Source organism: Phocoena sinus, chromosome 11 (genome assembly GCF_008692025.1).
Source record: "Phocoena sinus isolate mPhoSin1 chromosome 11, mPhoSin1.pri, whole genome shotgun sequence".
Lineage (NCBI taxonomy): Eukaryota > Metazoa > Chordata > Mammalia > Artiodactyla > Phocoenidae > Phocoena > Phocoena sinus.
The window spans coordinates 62,783,574-62,799,525 of NC_045773.1; the positions used below are offsets into that span (position 1 = coordinate 62,783,574).

The 15,952-nt window shown below is 42.2% G+C and overlaps 1 protein-coding gene across 1 annotated transcript in view; it reads right to left on the reverse strand.

The window, feature by feature from the left end:
- LRRC1 (leucine rich repeat containing 1) overlaps positions 1 to 15,952 on the reverse strand; it is a 134,519-nt gene that overhangs the window by 29,327 nt on the left and 89,240 nt on the right.

The following is a 15,952-nucleotide window of genomic DNA, read 5'->3' on the forward strand; positions in this document are numbered from 1 at the left end:
TCCCAGGGGAAAACATCTATGACCACCCCCACCCCCACTGAAAACAGCATCATCTCCACTTCCCAAGTTTTAATATTAAAATAAAAAGAGCAGGGTCATCACAGTAAGGCACCCTCATGCCTATACTTTGTACAGTTGATATGTGAAAATAACTCTCTGGCCCTTGAAAGACAACCACTCCCAGGACCAAGATAGCAGCCGAATATGTGCTTCTAGGCTTTAGAATGTCGAAAATGTGCTGTTGCCATAAAAACAGGAAAGCCTTTAATCTCACGGAGCTCTTCTACAAACATCAGTGAGAAACCATGCCCGTTTGAAAGCAGTGGGCATATCGGTCCAGAAAGTCCACATGCTTTACTTAAGACTACAAGTTTACAGGGCAAGGGAGCACTGAGATGCAGGAGGACTCAAGTAATAACATACTCCACGCGGTGCCCACGATGCGAGACTGTGGTCAATAAGCAGTGGCTGTGGTAATGTTGCTTTTATTCTTGTTTTTTTTTTTTTTGCGGTACTCGGGCCTCTCACTGTTGTGGCCTCTCCCGTTGCGGAGCACAGGCTTCGGATGCGCAGGCTCAGCGGCCATGGCTCACGGGCCCAGCCGCTCCACGGCATGTGGGATCCTCCAGGACCGGGGCACGAACCCGCATCCCCTGCATCGGCAGGCGGACGGACTCTCAACCACTGCGCCACCAGGGAAGCCCACTTTTATTCTTAATAAACCCCGAATGGCACTCTTTTCAGCAGATTCTCCTGCCTCTCAGCTGTAATCCATGTCTACTAGGAACACGGTGCAAGGAGACAGATGTTCTCCCCAGATGCTGACGATCTGGGTGGCAATGGCAATTCCGAATCAGCAGACACCACGCACGTCCAAGTATGTCAGCACTGGCACGACGTACTGATTCAGTAGATCATCGGTTGGTCTATTTCTCCAGCAGGCACTGTGCTAAGCTCTAACAAATAGAGAACTCCAGCTTTTGCTAATGTCACCAGAGTAACGACAAGATTTGGAAGGCATTTACGTGTGAGCGCACAGAACAAGGGGAGTCAGACATCATCCCAACACTCTCATCTGCCTTAATCCTCTGTACTCCTTCCAACATCAAAGCCAGAATCGCGGGCACTGACAAAGCCAGTTTCATAATATCAGAAAATGTAAATTTGATTTTCAGGAACAATACATATACACACGTAAAGCCCATGGGCTTGAAAGCGTATTTGAACTATTCTAGGAAATGCACAGATACGGTATCTCCTCCTCTAATTTTAGAGAATTAAAACTAATTTTAGAAATTTAGAAACTGAGTAACGGTTTTCACAATTAAAGCAAGAGCAAACAAATACAACTCTTTATAACATACTTTTTTTTAAAGAAAAAGTCAATATCCCTGCTAATAAGTAATTGTGAATTTAATATCAATTAGTCTCTCCCCAAAATGCACCCAGGTGGGAGTCGCAGCTACCCAGTTCTACTGCCTCGGGGCCAAGCCTTTGCGTAGAAGAAATAGAACATGGGAGGGAGAGGGTGCAGTGTCTGCCCCCAAAAGCAACCTGTAGATAAGGGGGAGACAGGACGTTAACTCACTGTAAAAGTAAAAACTTAAAAACAAAGGGCTTTGTTTCCAATGTTAAATGCTCCTGGAACCGCTATAGCCAGTTTTATGGGGAAGGTGATCATCATTTGGCTGTTTTCACATTTCTATTTTCAAAACCACTGATAGAATTGTCATTTTATCTATTTAATGGTCATTACTTTCATGCCTCTTTTGACCCGCTAAAGACATCCACTAACGAAAGGAGGGGAAACGTCCTTCTTTGCTTCAAAATCTTTACTCCCTGGGCAGCATCAAAAGCGTTTTGCAAAGAAGCAGTGTCACCCAGGCCCTGCTACTGAGTGTTGCACCAAGGTCTGCAGCCCTGGTCTGAGGCCTCCTGCCTGAAACAGAACAGAGCTGGGACCCGCCCGCCACCTGGGACGCCACCTGGAGCAGGAGACGCTGGATGAGGCGCCTTACCTGGGTCATCTCTGGACCAGGAACAACCAGCACATTGTCAATACCACTGGGATGACACCATTAGGAAAGTGAGGTCCATCAGACAGCGGCAAAGCCACAATTCAAATCTGGTGAAAGCCAAGACTCTGCCCTCGCCCTGGGGAACACCATTCTCTGGAACTCTCTCTTTATACTTTACATTTTAAAAACACCTGTCAGGGACTTCCCTGGTGGTCCAGTGGCTAAGACTCCACGCTCCCAATGCAGGGGGCCCGGGTTCGATCCCTGGTCAGGAAACTAGATCCCACATGCCGCAACTAAGAGTTCACATGCCGTAACTAAAGATCCCGCACACCACAACGAAGATCCTGCATGCTGATCACACGTGCCACAACTAGGACCCGGTGCAGCCGAATAAATAAATAAATAAATATTAAAAATAAAATAAAATAAAATAAAATAAAAACACTTGTCAATTTGGGGCAAATACAGAAATCTTACCTCCTCAACCACACCAAGGACATTGGGGTTTTTGTTGATTTATGTCACTTTAAAAATATGATAACACATTTTGAAATTATCTCCAAATTTTGTCTTAAGGGGAAAAGGCACAGGCCACAGTTACTGAAAGCAAATCATTCTTGAGTTGAAAATGCTGCAAAAACACCAACAGGCTTGTGAATATACAGAACTTATAATAATATCACCTATCGTGCTAACACCCAAATATAACACCCTGTTACGTAAGAAGGTTCTGACTATAAAACCTCTTAGTTTCTATCATTTGGGCATAGTAGGAAAATGTGGATGCATGGGTGTTAGTTACAATGACAACAAAAAACATCCTATTTTTGTAACCTTTCAAAACTCAAAAATTAATTTAAAATAAAGTGTATAAAATAATAGCCTTTCTGGGGTGATGCTTCCCCGTTATCTTAAACTATTTAAACTGAAGAAACTGGGATATTATAATCAGACTCAAGGGACCCACTGATGAAAGGTCATCTAAAAAGAGTCTGAGAGGAACGAGGGCCATCCCTCACAACTACTTGGATTTGCTTGGCTGAAGTGCTTCACCACAGCACCTCAATTCCCCTAAAATGAATACAATCATATCTATTGCAGTAAATAGGGCATGATATATATTCCCTTCAAGGTAACAGAGCCAGTTTGGTACCTTGCTTCCTTGAGATAGCCCAGTGCCCAAGCTCAATCAGGGGCCTCACAAATACGTATGCCCCAAGTCAGGGTATCTGAAAAGATTGCTATAAGACGCTATCAACCACAGGAGTCATCCTCTCTGCCCAAAACCTCCTCCAAGGACAGGTCTACAGATGGGGAGCTGGCACTGGCCAATTTTTAAGGATACATCACCCATAATTGGTGACTCGAGGAACAACAATGAATAAAAAGCAAAGACAGTGGTTTGACTACAGACGCCCACCTCCCACGTAACCCCAAACCTCGGAGGGTAAGCTGGACTGTTCGTTCTCAGTTCGATCATTAACTGATTCTCGAATGAAACCATGGGTTTGGTTCTCATCAGTAACTTGCCCTGGACAGTCCCAGACCAAACACAGAATCCTACCAGCCCCTCCAGAACGTGGTTCTCCAGGCCTTTCTAGGAAGAACTGACATAAAACATGGTCTGCTTGAACGCACGTTTAGACCAGAGACATTAAGACTAAAATGAATGGACAAATGATCTCCCCTCCTGGCTTTTCCAAACACGGCATCTTCAATCAAGACTTCAGGATGGGAAGACGCTGGGGAGGTCGTGAAGGAAGAGCTGGCTGCTGCCAAGAAGGTCCTGCTACAGCTACTGAGTTTACCGCTACCTAACCTGAAGTTGGGACTGGTCTGAAGGTGGCAGGTGCCATCTGTGCCTTTTCAGCGGTTCCCTTCTGAGACTGGAGACCTCAGCTGGCCCTGAACACAGGTCCACAGCTTCCACTACTCAGGCCTCTGATACTGTATGGAATATAGAGATGGAACTCCCATTGTAATCCATAGCACTTAAAAAATGGATACTGGCCGGAAGATGGCGGAAGAGTAAGACGCGGAGATCGCCTTCCTCCCCAGGGATACACCAGAAATACATCCACACGTGGAACAACTCCTACAGAACTCCTACTGAAGGCTGGCAGAAGACCTCAGACCTCCCAAAAGGCAAGAAACTCCCCACGTAACTGGGTAGGGCAAAAGAAAAAACAGAGACAAAAGAATAAGGACGGCACCTGCACCAGTGGGAGGGAGCTGTGAAGGAGGAAAAGTTTCCACACACTAGGAAGCCCCTCCGCGGGCGGAGACTGCGGGAGGCAGAGGGGGGAGTTTCGGGACCGCGGAGTAGTGCACAGCGACGGGTGCGGAGGGCAAAGCGGGGAGATTCCTGCACAGAAGATCGGTGCCGACCAGCACTCACCAACCCGAGAGGCTTGCTGCTCACCCACCGGGGCGGGCGGGGCTGCGAGCTGAGGCTAAGGTTTTGGTTTTGGACGGAGCTCAGGGAGAGGACTGGGGTTGGCGGCTTGAACATAGCCTGAAGGGGTTAGTGCACCACGACTAGCCGGGAGGGAGTTCGGGGAAAAGCCTGCACCGGCCGAAGAGGCAAGAGACTTTTTCTTCCCTCTTTGTCTCCTGGTGCGCGAGGAGAGGGGTCTAAGAGCGCTGCTTAAAGGAACTCCAGAGACGGGCGCGAGCTGCGGCTAAAAGCGCGACCCCAGAGACGGGCGCGAGCCGCGGCTGAGGGCGCGAGCCCCCGAGACGGGCGCGAGCCGCGGCTGAAAGCGCAAACCCCAGAGACGGGCGCGAGCCGCGGCTGAGGGCGCGAGCCCCCGAGACGGGCGCGAGCCGCGGCTAAAACCGCGGACCCCAGAGACGGGCGGGAGACGCTAAGGCTGCTGCTGCCGCCACCAAGGGGCCTGTGTGCGAGCACAGGTCACTCTCCACACCCCTCTTCCGCGGAGCCTGTGCAGCCCGCCACTGCCAGGTTCCCGGGATCCAGGGACAACTTCCCCGGGACAGCGCACGGCGGGCCTCAGGCTGGTGCAACGTCACGCCGGCCTCTGCCGCAACGTCACGCTGCCTCTGCCGCCGCAGGCCGGCCCCGCACGCAGTGCCCCTCCTTCCCCCATCCCCCAACCCCCGGCCTGAGTGAGCCGGAGGCCCCGAATCGGCGGCTCCTTTAACCCCGTCCTGTCTGAGCGAAAAAACAGACGCCCTCCAGCGACCTACACGCAGAGGCAGGGCCAAATCCAAAGCTGAGCTCCTGTGAGCTGTGAAAACAAAGAAGAGAAAGGGAAATCTCTCCCAGCAGCCACAGAAGCAGCGGATTAAAGCTCCACAATCAACTTGATATACCCTGCATCTGTGGAATACCTGAATAGACAAGGAATGATCCCAAATTGAAGAGGTGGAATTTAGGAGCGAAATCTATGATTTTTTTCCCTTTTCCTCTTTTTGTGAAGGTGTACGTGTATGCTCCTGTGTGACATCTAGTCTGTATACTCTAGCTTCCACCATTTGTCCTAGGGCTCTATCCGTCCATGACTTTTTTTTAAAAATTCTTTTTCTTAATAATTAAGTTTAATTGTAATAACTTTATTATACTTTACCTTCGTTCTTTCTTTCCTTCCTTCCCTCCCTCCTTTAGACAACGAATCACCCCAAATTGAGGAGGTGGTCTCAGGGAGCAGGATTTATGATTTTTCCCCCTTTACCTCTTTTTGTGAAGGTGTATGTGTATGCTTCTGTGTAAGATTTTCTCTGTATAGCTTTGCTTCCAACATTTGTCCTAAGGTTCTATCCGTCCCTTTTTTTTTTTCTAAATATTTTTTAATTCAATAACTATATTATACTTTATTTTATTTTTACTGTATCATCTTTCTTTCTGTCTTTTTTTCCTTCTTTCCCTCCTTCCTTCCTTCCTTCCTCCCTCCCTCCCTCCCTCCCTCCTTTCTTTCCTTCTTTGCTTCTTTCTTCCTTCCTTCCTTTCCTCCTTTCCTTCTTTCTTTCCTCATACTTCTACTAATTCTCTCTACTTTTTCTCCCTTTTATTCTGAGCCGTGTGGATGAAAGGCTCTTGGTGCTCCAGCCAGGAGTCAGGGCTCTGCCTCTGAGGTAGGAGAGCCAACTTCAGGTCACTGGTCAACAAGAGACCTCCCAGCTCCACATAATATTAAACAGCGGAAATCTCCCAGAGACCTCCATCTTAACACCAGCACCCAGCTTCACTCAACGACCAGCAAGCCACAGTGCTGGACAACCTATGCCAAACAACTAGCAAAACAGGAACACAACCCCACCCATTAGCAGAGAGGCTGCCTAAAATCATAATAAGGCCACAGACACCCCAAAACACACCACCAGACGTGGACCTGCCCACTAGAGAGACAAGATCCAGCCTCATCCAGCACAACACAGGCACTAGTCCCCTCCACCAGGAAGCCTACACAACCCACTGAAACAACCTTAGCCACTGGAGACAGACATCAAAAACAACGGGAACTACGAACCTGCAGCCTGCAAAAAGGAGACCCCAAACACAGTAAGATAAGCAAAATGAGAAGACAGAAAAACACACAGCAGATGAAGGAGCAAGATAAAAATCCACCAGACCTAACAAATGAAGAGGAAATAGGCAATCTACCTGAAAAAGAATTCAGAATAATGATAGTAAGGATGATCCGAAATCTTGGAAGTAGAATGGACAAAATGCAAGAAACAGTTAACAAGGACCTACAAGAACTAAAGATGAAACAAGCAACGATGAACAATGCAATAAATGAAATTAAAATCACTCTAGATAGGATCAATAGCAGAATAACTGAGGCAGAAGAACGGATAAGTGACCTGGAAGATAAAGTAGTGGAAATAACTACTGCAGAGCAGAATAAAGAAAAAAGAATGAAAAGAACTGAGGACAGTCTCAGAGACCTCTGGGACAACATGAAACGCACCAACATTCGAATTATAGGGGTTCCAGAAGAAGAAGAAAGAAAGAAAGGGACTGAGAAAATATTTGAAGAGATTATAGTTGAAAACTTCCCTAATATGGGAAAGGAAATAGTTAATCAAGTCCAGGAAGCACAGAGGGTCCCATACAGGATAAATACAAGGAGAAACACGCCAAGACACATATTAATCAAACTGTCAAAAATTAAATACAAAGAAAGCATATTAAAAGCAGCAAGGGAAAAACAACAAATAACACACAAGGGAATCCCCATAAGGTTAACAGCTGATCTCTCAGCAGAAACCCTACAAGCCAGAAGGGAGTGGCAGGACATACTGAAAGTGATGAAGGAGAATAGCCTGAAACCAAGACTACTCTACCCAGCAAGGATCTCATTCACATTTGATGGAGAAATTAAAACCTTTACAGACAAGCAAAAGCTGAGAGAGTTCAGCACCACCAAACCAGCTTTACAACAAATGCTAAAGGAACTTCTCTAGACACGAAACACAAGAGAAGGAAATGACCTATAGTAGCGAACCCAAAACAATATATAAAATGGAAATAGGAACATACATATCAATAATTACCTTAAATGTAAATGGACTAAATGCTCCCACCAAAAGACACAGATTGGCTGAATGGATACAAAAACAAGACCCTTATATATGCTGTCTACAAGAGACCCACTTCAGAACTAGAGACACATACAGACTGAAAGTAAGGGGATGGAAAAAGATATTCCATGCAAATGGAAACCAAAAGAAAGCTGGAGTAGCAATTCTCATATCAGACAAAATAGACTTTAAAATAAGGACTATTAAAAGGGACAAAGAAGGACACTACATAATGATCAAGGGATCGATCCAAGAAGAAGATATAACAATTGTAAATATTTATGCACCCAACATAGGAGCACCTCAATACATAAGGCAAATACTAACAACCATAAAAGGGGAGATCAACAGTAACACATTCATAGTAGGGGACTTTAACACCCCACTTTCACCCATGGACAGATCATCCAAAATGAAAATAAATAAGGAAACACAAGCTTTAAATGATACATTAAACAAGATGGACTTAATTGATGTTTATAGGACACTCCATCCAAAAACAACAGAATACACATTTTTCTCAAGTGCTCATGGAACATTCTCCAGGATAGATCATATCTTGGGTCACAAATCAAGCCTTGGTAAATTTAAGAAAACTGAAATTGTTTCAAGTATCTTTTCCGACCACAACGCCATGAGACTAGATATCAATTACAGGAAAAGATCTGTAAAAAATACAAACACATGGAGGCTAAACAATACACTACTTAATAATGAAGTGATCACTGAAGAAATCAAAGAGGAAATAAAAAAATACCTAGAAACAAATGACAATGGAGACACAACGACCCAAAACCTATGGGATGCAGCAAAAGCAGTTCTAAGGGGGAAGTTTATAGCAATACAAGCCCACCTTAAGAAGCAGGAAACATCTCGAATAAACAACCTAACCTTGCACCTCAAGCAATTAGAGAAAGAAGAACAAAAAAACCCCAAAGCTAGCAGAAGGAAAGAAATCATAAAAATCAGATCAGAAATAAATGAAAAAGAAATGAAGGAAACAATAGCAAAGATCAATAAAACTAAAAGCTGGTTCTTTGAGAAGATAAACAAAATAGATAAACCACTAGCCAGACTCATCAAGAAAAAAAGGGAGAAGACTCAAATCAATAGAATTAGAAATGAAAAAGGAGAAGTAACAACTGACACTGCAGAAATAAAAAAAATCATGAGAGATTACTACAAGCAACTCTATGCCAATAAAATGGACAATCTGGAAGAAATGGACAAATTCTTAGAAATGCACAACCTGCCAAGACTGAATCAGGAAGAAATAGAAAATATGAACAGACCAATCACAAGCACTGAAATTGAAACTGTGATTAAAAACCTTCCAACAAACAAAAGCCCAGGACCAGATGGCTTCACAGGTGAATTCTATCAAACGTTTAGAGAAGAGCTAACACCTATCCTTCTCAAACTCTTCCAAAATATAGCAGAGGGAGGAACACTCCCAAATTCCTTCTACGAAGCCACCATCACCTTGATACCAAAACCAGACAAGGATGTCACAAAGAAAGAAAACTACAGGCCAATATCACTGATGAACATAGATGCAAAAATCCTCAACAAAATACTAGCAAACAGAATCCAACAGCACATTAAAAGGATCATACACCATGATCAAGTGGGGTTTATTCCAGGAATGCAAGGATTCTTCAATATACGCAAATCTATCAATGTGATAAACTATATTAACAAATTGAAGGAGAAAAACCATATGATCATCTCAATAGATGCAGAGAAAGCTTTCGACAAAATTCAACACCCATTTATGATAAAAACCCTCCAGAAAGTAGGCATAGAGGGAACTTTCCTAAACATAATAAAAGCCATATATGACAAGCCCACAGCAAACATCATCCTCAATGGTGAAAAACTGAAAGCATTTCCACTAAGATCAGGAACAAGACAAGGTTGCCCACTCTCACCACTCTTATTCAACATAGTTTTGGAAGTTTTAGCCACAGCAATCAGAGAAGAAAAGGAAATAAAAGGAATCCAAATCGGAAAAGAAGAAGTAAAGCTGTCACTGTTTGCAGATGACATGATACTATACATAGAGAATCCTAAAGATGCTACCAGAAAACTACTAGAGCTAATCAATGAATTTGGTAAAGTAGCAGGATACAAAATTAATGCACAGAAATCTCTGGCATTCCTATATACTAATGATGAAAAATCTGAAAGTGAAATCAAGAAAACACTCCCATTTACCATTGCAACAAAAAGAATCAAATATCTAGGAATAAACCTACCTAAGGATACGAAAGACCTGTATGCAGAAAATTATAAGACACTGATGAAAGAAATTAAAGATGATACAAATAGATGGAGAGATATACCATGTTCTTGGATGGGAAGAATCAACATTGTGAAAATGACTCTACTACCCAAAGCAATCTACAGATTCAATGCAATCCCTATCAAACTACCACTGGCATTTTTCACAGAACTAGAACAAAAAATTTCGCAATTTGTATGGAAACACAAAAGACCCCGAATAGCCAAAGCAATCTTTAGAACGAAAAAAGGAGCTGGAGGAATAAGGCTCCCTGACTTCAGACTATATTACAAAGCAACAGTAATCAAGACAGTATGGTACTGGCACAAAAACAGAAAGACAGATCAGTGGAACAGGATAGAAAGCCCAGAGATAAACCCACGCACATATGGACACCTTATCTTTGATAAAAGAGGCAGGAATGTACAGTGGAGAAAGGACAGCCTCTTCAATAAATGGTGCTGGGAAAACTGGACAGGTACATGTAAAAGTATGAGATTAGATCACTCCCTAACACCATACACAAAAATAAGCTCAAAATGGATTAAAGACCTAAATGTAAGGCCAGAAACTATCAAACTCTTAGAAGAAAACATAGGAAGAACACTCTATGACATAAATCACAGCAAGATCCTTTCTGACCCACCTCCTAGAGTAATGGAAATAAAAACAAAAATAAACAAATGGGACCTAATGAAACTTCAAAGCTTTTGCACAGCAAAGGAAACCATAACCAAGACCAAAAGACAACCCTCAGAATGGGAGAAAACATTTGCAAATGAAGCAACTGACAAAGGATTAATCTCCAAAATTTACAAGCAGCTCATGCAGCTCAATAACAAAAAAACAAACAACCCCATCCAAAAATGGGCAGAAGACCTAAATAGACATTTCTCCAAAGAAGATATACAGAATGCCAACAAACACATGAAAGAATGCTCAACATCATTAATCATTAGAGAAATGCAAATCAAAACTACAATGAGATATCATCTCACACCAGTCAGAATGGCCATCATCAAAAAATCAAGAAACAATAAATGCTGGAGAGGGTGTGGAGAAAAGGGGACACTCTTGCACTGCTGGTGGGAATGTGAATTGGTTCAGCCACTGTGGAGAACAGTATGGAGGTTCCTTAAAAAACTACAAATAGAATTACCATATGACCCAGCAATCCCACTACTTGGCATATACCCTGAGAAAACCAAAATTCAAAGAGAGTCATGTACCAAAATGTTCATTGCAGCTCTATTTACAATAGCCAGGACATGGAAACAACCTAAGCGCCCATCATCGGATGAATGGATAAAGAAGATGTGGCACATATACACAATGGAATATTACTCAGCCTTAAAAAGAAATGAAATTGAGCTATTTGTAATGAGATGGATAGACCTAGAATCTGTCATACAGAGTGAAGTAAGTCAGAAAGAAAAAGACAAATACCGTATGCTAACACATATATATGGAATTTAAGGGAAAAAAATGTCATGAAGAACCTAGGGGTAAGATAGGAATAAAGAGGCAGACCTACTGGAGAACAGACTTAAGGATATGGGGAGGGGGAAGGGTGAGTTTTGACAGGGCGAGAGAGAGTCATGGACATATACACACTAACAAACGTAGTAAGGTAGATAGCTGGGGGGAAGCAGCCGCAAGGCACAGGGATATTAGCTCGGTGCTTTGTGACAGCCTGGAAGGGTGGGATGGGGAGAGTGGGAGGGAGGGAGACGCAAGAGGGAAGACATATGGGAACATATGTATATGTATAGCTGATTCACTTTGTTGTAAAGCAGAAACTAACACACCATTGTAAAGCAATTATACCCCAATAAAGATGTTTAAAAAAAAAAAAAAAAAAAAAAAAAATGGATACTGGCCTATTCTACTAAGAAGATGTCTTATGGAATTTAAAAAAGTGATTTAAGTGCATGACTAGAAGACTTTCTCCGGAAGATCTTCTTCCAGAAGATATTTTTTGAGACAGGCAATATACCTGCAACTTCCATGTGGAAGACAGGCTCTTGGTGCTCCAGCCAGGCGTCAGGGCTGAGCCTCTGTAGTGGTAGAGCCAAGTTCAGGACACTGGCCCACAAGAGACCTCCCAGCTCCACGTAATATCAAACAGCAAAAATCTCCCAGAGATCTCCATCTCAATGCCAAGACCCAGCTCCAATCAAAGACCAGCAAGCTCCAGTGCTGGACACCCTATGCCAAACAACTAGCAAGACAGGAACACAACCCCACCCATTAGCAGAGAGGCTGCCTAAAATCATAATAAGGCCACAGACACCCCAAAACATACCACCAGACGTGGACCTGCCCACCAGAAAGACAAGATCCAGCCTCATCCACCAGAACACAGGCACTAGTGCCCTCCACCAGGAAGCCTACACAATCCACTGAACCAACCTTAGCCACGGGGGGCAGACACCAAAAACAACGGGAACTACGAACCTGCAGCCGGCGAAAAGGAGACCCCAAAAACAGTAGGTTAAGCAAAATGAGAAGACAGAGAAACACACAGCAGATGAAGGAGCAAGGTAAAAACCGACCAGACCAAACAAATGAAGAGGAAATAGGCAGTCTACCTGAAAAAGAATTCAGAATAATGATAGGAGAGAGGATCCAAAATCTTGGAAATAGAATGGAGAAAATACAAGAAACTTTAACAAGGACCTAGAAGAACTAAAGAGCAAACAAACAGTGATGAACAACACAATTAATGAAATTAAAAATTCTCTAGAAGGGATCAATAGCAGAATAACTGAGGCAGAATAACAGATAAGTGACCTGGAAGATAAAATAGTGGAAATGACTACTGCAGAGCCGAACAAAGAAAAAAAAAAATGAAAAGAATTGAGGACAGTCTCAGAGACCTCTGAGACAACATTAAACACACCAATATTCGAATTATAGGTGTCCCAGAAGAAGAACAGAAAAAGAAAGGAACTGAGAAAATACTTGAAGAGATTATAGTTGCAAACTTCCCTAATACGGGAAAGGAAATAGTTAATCAAGTCCAGGAAGCACAGAGAGTCCCATACAGGATAAATCCAAGGAGAAACACATATTCATCAAGACACATATTAATCAAACTATCAAAAATTAAATACAAAGACCAAATACTAAAAGCAGCAAGGGAAAAATAACATACAAGGGAATCCCCATAAAGTTAACAGCTGATCTTTCAGCAGACATTCTCCAAGCCAGAAGGGACTGGCAGGACATATTTAAAGTGATGAAGGGGAAAAACCTACAACCAAGATTACTCTACCCAGCAGGATCTCATTCAGATTTGACAGAGAAATTAAAACCTTTACAGACGAGCAAGAGCTAAGACAACTCAGCACTACCACACCAGCTTTACAACAAATGTTCAAGGAACTTCTCTAGGCAGGAAACACAAGAAAAGGAAAAGACCTACAATAACAAACCCAAAACAATTAAGAAAATGGTAATAGGAACATACATATCGACAATTACCTTAAATGTAAATGGATTAAATGCTCCAACCAAAAGACATAGGCTGAATGGATACAAAAAAAAGACTGGGGGCTTCCCTGGTGGCACAGTGGTTGAGAGTCAGCCTGTCGATGCAGGGGACACGGGTTCGTGCCCTGGTCCGGGAATATCCCACGTGCCGCGGAGTGGCTGGGTGGGTCCATGAGCCATGGCCGCTGAGCCTGTGTGTCCGGAGCCTGTGCTCCGCGACGGGAGAGGCCACAACAGCGAGAGGCCCGCGTATCGCAAAAGAAAAAAAAAAGACCGGTATATATGCTGTCTACAAGAGACCCACTTCAGACCAAGGGACACATACAGACTGAAAGTGAGGGGATGGAAAAAGATATTCCATACAAATGGAAATCAAAAGAAAGCTGGAGTAGCAATTCTCATATCAGAAAAAATAGACTTTAAAACAAAGACTATTACAAGAGACAAAGAAGGACACTACATAATGATCAAGGGATCAAGCCAAGAAGAAGATATAACAATTGTAAATATTTATGCACCCCACATAGGAGCACCTCAATACATAAGGAAAATACTAACAGCCATAAAAGGGGAAATGGACAGTAACACAATCAGAGTAGGGGACTTTAACACCCCACTTTCACCAATGGACAGATCATCCAAAATGAAAATAAATAAGGAAACACAAGCTTTAAATGATACATTAAACAAGACGGACTTAATTGATATTTATTGGACATTCCATTGAAAAACAAGAGAATACACTTTCTTCTCAAGGGCTCATGGAACATTCTCCAGGATAGACCATGATGGGGTCTTGATGTGGGTCACACATCAAGCCTTTGTAAATTTAAGAAAATTGAAATCGTATCAAGTATCCTTTCCGACCACAACGCTATGAGACTAGATATCAATAATAGGAAAAAACCTGTAAAAAATACGAACACATGGAGGCTAAACAATACACTACTTAATAACCAAGAGATCACTGAAGAAATCAAAGTGGAAATCAAAAAATACCTACAAACAAATGACAATGAAAACACGACGACCCAAAACCTATGGGATGCAGCAAAAGCAGTTCTAAGAGGGAAGTTTATAGCAATACAATCCTACCTTAAGAAACAGGACACATCTCAAATAAACAACCTATCCTTACACCTAAAGCAATTACAGAAAGTAGAACAAAAAAACCCCAAAGTCAGCAGAAGGAAAGAAATCATAAAGATCAGATCCGAAATAAATGAAAAAGAAATGAAGGAAACTACAGCAAAGATCAATAAAACTAAAAGCTGGTTCTTTGAGAAGATAAACAAAATTGATAAACCATTAGCCAGACTCATCAAGAAAAAAAGGGAGAAGACTCAAGTCAATAGAATTAGAAATGAAAAAGGAGAAGTAACAACTGACACTGCAGAAATACAAAGGATCATGAGAGATTACTACAAGCAACTCTATGCCAATAAAATGGACAACCTGGAAGAAATGGAAAAATTCTTAGAAATGCACAACCTCCCAAGACTGAACCAGAAAGAAACAGAAAATATGAACAGACAAATCACAAGCACTGAAATTGAAACTGTGATTAAAAATCTTCCAACAAACAAAAGCCCAGGACCAGATGGCTTCACAGGCAAATTCTATCAAACATTTAGAGAAGAGCTAACACCCATCCTTCTCAAACTCTTCCAAAACATAGCAGAGGGAGGAACACTCCCAAACTCATTCTATGAGGCCACCATCACCCTGATACCAAAACCAGACAAAGATGTCACAAAGAAAGAAAACTACAGGCCAATAACACTGATGAATATATGAATATAGATGCAAAAATCCTCAACAAAATACTGGCAAACAGAATCCAACAGCACATTAAAAGGATCATACACAATGATCAAGTGGGGTTTATCCCAGGAATGCAAGGATTCTTCAATATATGCATATCAATCAATGTGATATACCATATTAACAAACTGAAGGAGAAAAACCATATGATCATCTCTACAGATGCAGAAAAAGCTATCGACAAAATTCAACACCCATTTATGATAAAAAAGACTCTCCAGAATGTAGGCATAGAGGGAACTTACCTCAACATAATAAAGGCCATATATGACAAACCCACAGCCAACATCATCATCAATGGTGAAAAGCTGAAACCATCTCCACTAAGATCAGGAACAACATAAGGGTGCCCACTTTCACCACTATTATTCAACATAGTTCTGGAATTTTTAGCCACAGCAATCAGAGAAGAAAAAGAAATAAAAGGAATTCAAATCGGAAAAGAAGAAGTAAAGCTGTCCCTGTTTGCAGATGACATGATACTGTACATAGAGAATCCTAAAGATGATACCAGGAAACTACTAGAGCTAATCAATGAATTTGGTAAAGTAGCAGGATACAAAATTAACGCACAGAAATCTCTTGCATTCCTATACATTAATGATGAAAAATCTGAAAGTGAAATTAAGAAAACACTCCCATTTACCACTGCTACAAAAAGAATAAAATATCTACGAATAAACCTACCTAAGGAGACAAAAGGCCTGTATGCAGAAAATTATAAGACACTGATGAAAGAAATTAAAGATGATACAAACAGATGGAGAGATATACCATGTTC